This window comes from Frankliniella occidentalis, unplaced genomic scaffold (genome assembly GCF_000697945.3).
Source record: "Frankliniella occidentalis isolate FOCC.00 unplaced genomic scaffold, Focc_3.1 Scaffold978, whole genome shotgun sequence".
Classification (NCBI taxonomy): domain Eukaryota; kingdom Metazoa; phylum Arthropoda; class Insecta; order Thysanoptera; family Thripidae; genus Frankliniella; species Frankliniella occidentalis.
The window spans coordinates 6589-14003 of record NW_026268084.1 but is presented as its reverse complement, the minus strand read 5'-3'; the positions used below and the strand labels follow the sequence as shown (position 1 = coordinate 14003).

Genomic DNA, 7415 nt, shown 5'->3' with positions numbered 1-7415 from the left:
GCGGATAGTAGTTTTACATAGGTGAACGCTGCTATAAAGGGTCCGCCAACATTTCTGCATGGATTGCGTATGATTTCGCAAAATGAGGGTTTAAAAAAAGTGGGTTGAATAAAACCACAAAAATATCGTGACATAACGTTGCGTATAACGTAGCGACTTATAGATATTTTTTGAAAATAGCCGTAGGACCCAGGAGGCTCGTTCTTCCCCCAGGCCCGGGTGTAAGGATCTGAAGACGAACTGTAGTCAGAACTCTAGTAATTTCATCATTGCAGTTAAACTGTAGTTAATCTGCAGTTTTTCCCGTTTTGTGTCCCTACGTCCGAAAAAACTACAATTTAACTAAAGAAACCTGCAATAAAACTATAGTTTTACTACAGTTTAACTTCAGTTTTCGGCTATAGAACTGAGTACAGATCTTTACATCCGGGGGGCGGCGCATACAGAGAGAGGCACGGAGGCGGCCCCGGCGCCCACAGATAGCACACACAGGACACTGGCTTACTTTGTGCCGCCGTCGCGCCACAGAGCTTGCCAATCATCGGGCTGCATGAATACCATTCCACCGCAGCGCCAGCGCAGCGCGGTCCGATTGACAAAGACATGGGCGGGTCGGAGCGAGCAGAGGGAGGGCCGTCAGGGACGAAGGAGGGGGGGGGGGAAAGGACCCTCCACGGGTACGTCGGCCTAACGGCAACGGGTTGCCCACACGCGAATGAGTCTTTGTGCTCATCATCCCACGAGACGAATAGAGGACGCGCGCATCGCGGGGAACATCAACCGCAGCCCGGCAAACGGCGGGCTGGCAGTCAGGGCGCCTGCGCGGTAGGCAGCCCCGCTCGACTCGCGTGGCGTGCGCGGGCTGAAGTTGCCTACCTCCACGGCGCTCTCTACGGAGGTGCAGCGGAGGCGAGCGCCTGCGCGGTAGGCAGCCCCGCACGACTCGCGAGGCCTGCGCCTGCTGCAGTTGCCTACCTCCACGGCGTTCCACTTGGCCCACCACGAGTAGTGCTTCCGCGACCTCGGGATCACTCCTGCCTCCTGCCTGACAACCACTATAAAGCGCATCTTGTAGCACACGGGCTCATTCCGGGCCGGTCTGATGGTCCTGGTCGACCCTGGTCGTAACATGGGTTCAAACGGCGTCTATAACGGCACCGTCCCGTCCGAGTCTGTGTAGTCGGTCGGATCGGCGGACACAAACAACGTTTTCGGATGGCGGGGCATTCGCGACACTCGTGCGTAGTACACGGGCGCTCGCGTCTCCAAATGAGGCAGCCGGTTGAACCCCACCCCACCCTACGCCCGCAAGCGGAGAGTCATTGACCAGCTCGGTGTGTTTGTCCCAGACCCACCTGACCAAAGCACCAGAGACGCGGCCATGCAACCCCCTCCTCCTCCCTTCCCCCCGCAGCGAGAGCGTTGTGATTGCTGTTTGCATCGTGGAGAGGGGGAGCAGGGCGGGGCGGAGCGGGCACGAGTCAGCGGGGTCAGCACTAGGTCAAACTCGTCCTCCTCTAGCGCTTTCAGCCCGCGGGACTGACACGGCGCGCGCGGAGGGCCTTATTGGGCTGATATTCGATCCGTATGAGCGGCCAGAGTCACGCTTCGAGGAGAGGAGGAGCGCCGGGCCTCTCGCCGCGGCTCAGCTGAGCCTCTGGAGTAGTAGTTGGAGAGCCCCCCGTGCGGGGCTTGAGCCCGGCGGAGCAGAGCCCAAGCCCGGCCGAGACCGGCGCAGCCAAGGTCACGCGCACCCCGCAGAGCCCCGCCGCACCGCACCGCGTTGGCCGGGCCGAACAGGCCGGCCGGGCCGGGCCGCGGGGCCGTCGCAGTCCGTTACTCGGGCCGGAACATCGTCGGCACGCGGACGCGCCGCACCGCGCCCCACCCACCACCCGCCTCGCCTTCCGTTTTTATCATCGTTATGTACAGAGGCTTACGATGACGACGACGTCGACGGCGGCAACGACAACGTTGACAACGACAACGTTGACGTCGACGAAAAACTCAAACGCTACAATCTTGAAGAGAAATGATATTTTATATGAGAGAGGGGAATTGAGCAAGTAAATCGAATCAAAGTGGGAGAGCGTGTTCCAGAGCCGGTCCCACCCCCCACTCTCGAGCAGGCAGAATCGTCCGTGGAACCATTGAGGAGCAGGAGGACCACCTCCACGACACGCATCGGCGGGCGGCGGCCGGGGCGACGGTCCCCCCGCGCACACGGCACACGACGGGCGGGGCGGGGCGGGACGGGGCGGAGGTGCGAGTTAACGGGACCTGTATACTGTCGAGGCAAAGCAGCCGAAGCCGGCTCCGTTCAAGGCGAAGTTCACGGCGAGCTGGTAACGCTCTGCTCTCCACGCCCACCCGTCCCCGCAGCCGTGGCCGCTGCCACAAACACACACACACACACAAATCGCAAGTTCTTTCTCTTTCTCCTTCTCTGTCTCTCTCTCGCCCAACACACATACAATGCCCCGGCGCACAGCTCGTTGCCATGGCTGCTGTTCGGATTGCCCCCCCCCCCCTCTTCCTCCTCCTCCAGGGTGGTGGAAGGGCCGAACGAGAGGCCGGATTGGTCCGGGCCGCACGTTATACACGTTGCGTTGGGCCGATGACCCAGCCGGGCCGCTCCTTCCCTGGTCCACCGGCCATTAGCATGTCACGGCAAAGCTACGTGAGAAGGGAGCAGAGTAGAGCGGAGCATGTCGAGGAGCAACAACGCGAGCAACGCCTCCACCACCACCTCAGGAGAGGAGCGGATGGCAGGCGCACTCACAACCGGAGCTGCTGCAGTGCGCTCCAACCAAGAGGACGGACCGCCGGCCAGGAGGACGACCGTCTGGAGGAGGACCGCCAGGAGGATGGCCACCTGGAGGAGGACCGCCTCGAGGACGATCTCCTGGAGGACGACCGCCTGAAGGACGACCTCCTGGAGGACGGACAATCTGGGGGACGAAGGCCTCTCGCCTTCGTCTCTCCTACGGCGAGAAGACACGGCACGCCTTTGCGGCGTCCGGCGTCGCTCCGTGCCCGCGGAAGCCAGAGTGGCAAACAAAGTGCGCCCACGGCATTGCCTCCCAGGCCCAGGCTCCGCGGCACGAGAAGCAGTAGGAGTACAGCAGCGGCGACGGCAGTTGCGCTGTAATCTACGAATTTCCGGAGTAGGTAAGGCTCATGCTCGGGCTCGGCTCGGCTCAAGCTGGAGGCCTGGAGGCTTGGCTCGGCTTGGCTGGCCCTGCTCGGCCCACGCGACGCGCGGGTCGCAGCCTCACGGCAGTACAGCGGAACGGCCATGCCCTTTGCCTCTTCGTCGCCAACGCCGCCGACATCGTCGTACTTCTGGTCCGGTCCTCTTTTCCTTCTCCTCCTTCCGCACTGCTAATGGTCCAGCAGACCAGAAAGAGGGGAGGAAAAATGAAGAGGAATAGGAGTGGGAGGGAGAGGGAGCGATAAAGAAGGGAGAGAAACGGGGCGAGATGGAGACAGACAAACAAACAGACAGACAGACAGACAGACAGACAGACAGACAGACAGACAGACAGACAGACAGACAGACAGACAGACAGACAGGGCGAGGGAAGGGGAGAGAGATGAGGGGGAGTGGAAGGAAGTCGTCATATCTGAGATGGCTTGGACATCACAATGACACACTGGGCAGGGCACAGGCCTGACACGGCCGGCCCGGTTCACCGCAGCACACAAAGAGAGGGAATGGCATTATGGGCCGGGCTGGGCTGGGGCTGTGCTCGGGCTCGGGCTGAGCCGCGCGCCTCGCGGCCAGGGCGGCCAGCCACAACGCAGCCGCGACTCGAGCATGGGCGGGCCTAGCGGCGCGACACGTCCACGGTAAATCGTCCCACAGTAAGTTTGGAGGTGAATGAAGAAAGAGTTCCAAAAAATACAATGCATCCAATCATTCGGACGTAAATTAACGCACATGTCTGTTAGTGGACGTATTTTTAAGTCGTATGAGGCTGTTAAAAAAAGTTGGTCTACAACACCGTACGTCATTTATCTCCTCTGAAGTATGACCGTTGTTAACAAAAAGATGATTTTAAAAAAATCTGATTTGGGTCGATTTGGGTACACAGTCACAGTCCAACGAAATAGCGTCATATTGAAGGTTGGTCCTCGTCATGGTACATATGAGGGACACTGGAGTGATAGCGCTGGACACGCTGCAGCTGTGTGTTGAATAATACTTCCTGATTTAACGAGAAGACCCCCTGCCTGTAGGCAATAAGCATAATTTTCCTGTTTCCTCACTCCTTTTCCGCAAAAGAAATCTAAAATTTCACAGCAGTTCGAAAGCGTTCACTAAAATCAGTTTAAAACTAAAAAAAATTTATATTTTAAACTGAGGGTGAGCGACACGAAAAAACAAGTAGTAAGCTGTAAATTCCAGTACGACGTCGATTTTTATCATTCATGCAACAAAACTTTCAGAAAATCCAGAGATTTTCAGAATTTTTATTCGATAACGTATTGCACTGCCAGTATTGCTTCGGAAAGTTTTCCCGATGTAAGTACACAGAATTTATCAAGTTCCAAAAATCTTGCTGTATCATTTATATAAATAAAGACAGTCACTTCGTGGGAGGTCAATAACAAGGATTTGCGGATCGATTTGTTCAGCCTTAAATAACTTCAACGTACGTACACAGTGAGAACGTAACAGACACGTGAGGTAATTTACTTCAAATCATTGAAGCTTAAACGCGTTTCAACAAAATGCGATTTTGTTGGACGTAATTCCAGTGGACGTGACGGGGAGGCTCCGTCGCAAGTGATCTGCCACGAGGACCATCTGCTGCCGAGGCCCAGCTCGGCTCGGCTGGCTCAGCACAGCACACCCCGCTCCCGCTACCTCTGCTGCTCGCGAGGCTCGCCCCGCTCTCGCAGACTCCGGGCCGGGCGCTTTAAATGCACTTTCTTCCGGCTTGGAGAGGGAGGGGAGAGAGGTCCTTTTGTAACCGCGGGGGGAGAGAGAGACCAGGAGCAGGGAGGGGAAAGGTGAGAAGGGAGGGGAGGGAGCAACGACTCGTTGGTACACACGCGGTGGGGTCTCAGCGAGGTCAGTAGCGTAGCCCGTTGGTACCCCCACCCAACCACCCACCGAAAGGGGCCTAACAGGGCCAGGCCCTGCCTGGGCCACCTGGCCGGGCCACCTGGCAGGGCCACGGGGCCCAGCGCCCGCCAGGCCCCGGCCCCTCGGCCCAGAGAGAACAGAACAGTACCTGAGAGATCCACATCGCATGCTACGCGCGCCGCCCAATTTGGGGCGCACTAGCGCTCCCCGCGGCCAGCGTCCCCTACTACTCGGTGCGCGCGCTCGGCCGCTCCGTACGAATGCTCGACTCGGCCGCCACTCGGCGGCCGGCGCGCAGCGGCGCGCAGGGCGCGCAGGTGGGCAGGGGGCGGAGCGGCCGGCTGCCGGCTGGCCGCCAGCTTTTTTGACGTTTTATCAGGATTGTAATTCAGAAACTGGTAAAGATATCGGTGTTCTGTTTCCTGTGAGTTGTAGGCAGACCCCCAAGGTTGTGCATTCTACAGTTTGAGAACCATCCCTCGCTCCTGTAGTCCAATAAATGCTGGCTGCTTTGACATTTTGCTTCACTATTTTCCAATTCTCCCCCCCCCCCAATTTTTTGTTTTTTTATAAATTGCTGGAATTAGGTCCTTCTAGCTCTTGTAGTTACTTTAACTTTTAAACTATTCATGGTGTAAAAGGTAGTAGGGCAGGTATTTTCAAATTATACAGGTCAAGTTAGATTCCAGTAATATATTTTCCAAAATGAAAAATAACAGTATGGTATTTGATATTGATGGTAACGTAAATGCACTTGATCTTCTCTGGTATTGGGACGGCTTTCCTGAAACAGTAGAGAAAAGTGCAGATATAAGTATACTTTTTAAAAAATACACAAGGTATAAAGAACATTGAAGCAAAATCTTAAACGTACCTTCAGCCAAATTGGCTTAAAGAAGTCTCATCAACAAGAACACGGTTAAAGTGGTCGCTCAGCTCGGAAAGAACTTGGGACGGGTTGGCACTGGAGCTGACAGCTATCGACACCCTCCACTAAAATAAAAAATATAGTTCACGGTTAACGATTGCTTGAAAATACTTAATATATATTTAAATACTGTAAAGTCTGTTTAAATATTATTTTATATTTTGATGTTAAAGTTCCCCAAAAGCTGCTGGATAAATAATTTAAAATTCATTGGAGACTAAATCTTGTGTTTCTATTTATTTACATGGTGGCATGGGTTGTAAGTGGTCAAGAACTTGCGGACCACAAGTTCGCATCAGACATAAAAATAAACTTCACAACTACACTTGCCAAGAATAACCCACCAGTAGCAAAAATAAGACACACACATTACAGTCTGCTCTATGCATGTATGATTTCCCCATAGTTTTTTGTTCTGAAGCAATAGAGTTAACTGCTTCACAACAAAAACAAAACAAACCACAACATTCATGTCAAGACTAGTTTGGTGAGGTTAAGGTTAAGAGTTGGGAAGCACATAAGCGTTGAACCACTTTGATCTTCTGTTCAAAATTAATTTAAAGAGAGAAGCTTCAATAACATTCCACGTTGTGTGGGGAGAACTTGTCGAGAAATCAAAATATTGAGCTAAGCAAAACCAGCAAGCCAAAGGGGCCCTTGGACTGGACATCAGCCACGAGGGGCCGGAGAAGGTAATACTCGTAAGAATACGAGACCCAGACACTAAATTCTTACTTAAAACAACAGCACATACCTGATTGAAGAAGAAAATAGTTACTCTCCAGCAAAACTTCACAACAATTCTTCTTAAAAACACTTCACTAGCGGCATATATTCTCCCTCGGTAGACGACAACAACACTATGGCCTAAGATGGCGGCGGGCTACTCTGGCCACTCAGGCCCCCTTTCCACCAACACCCCGGGGCGAAAAATAAAAATATTTCATGTTGAACTTTCGGAGTATATTTTCACAGTATGCTGTGTAGAAACACTCGGGAATTCAAACAGTATTAATATCTTAGTGAAAATAATTATGTTTAAGTGTCAGCAGGCACGAAAAGTTAGCGTGTTTGGGTTTTCAGGGTGGTACGCCCTCCAGCGTCCCTCTGGTTCCGCCCGGCAAAATCGGGCACCGGATGTCCCTATCTTTATGACGGTCTCTTCTTACCTTGTCTCTGCCTCGGCCCAGCGGGCCAACAACCTGTGGAGCACGGCGCGCCGCACGGGCCGCCCGAGCGGGCCGCCTTGCATGCGATGTCATACACTCGGCCCGCCCGGGCGGTGGGGGTGGGAGAGTCGCTCGGAGAGTCGCCCGGAGAGTCGGCGGCGACGGCAGGGACCTCTGGCTCGGTAACCGTACCTCGTGGCCGTGGCCACGGTGGTCCCAGGGC

At 54.5% G+C, this 7415-nt stretch overlaps 1 long non-coding RNA gene across 1 annotated transcript; it reads right to left on the bottom strand.

Moving 5' to 3' along the window:
- Positions 1 to 5773: 5773 nt before the first annotated feature.
- On the bottom strand, positions 5774 to 7022 carry LOC113204120 (uncharacterized). Its single transcript, XR_003303282.2, has 3 exons — positions 6778 to 7022; positions 5970 to 6088; positions 5774 to 5879 (listed from the first exon to the last, which is right to left on the bottom strand). It is a non-coding gene; the product is annotated as an uncharacterized LOC113204120 (long non-coding RNA).
- Positions 7023 to 7415: the final 393 nt, after the last annotated feature.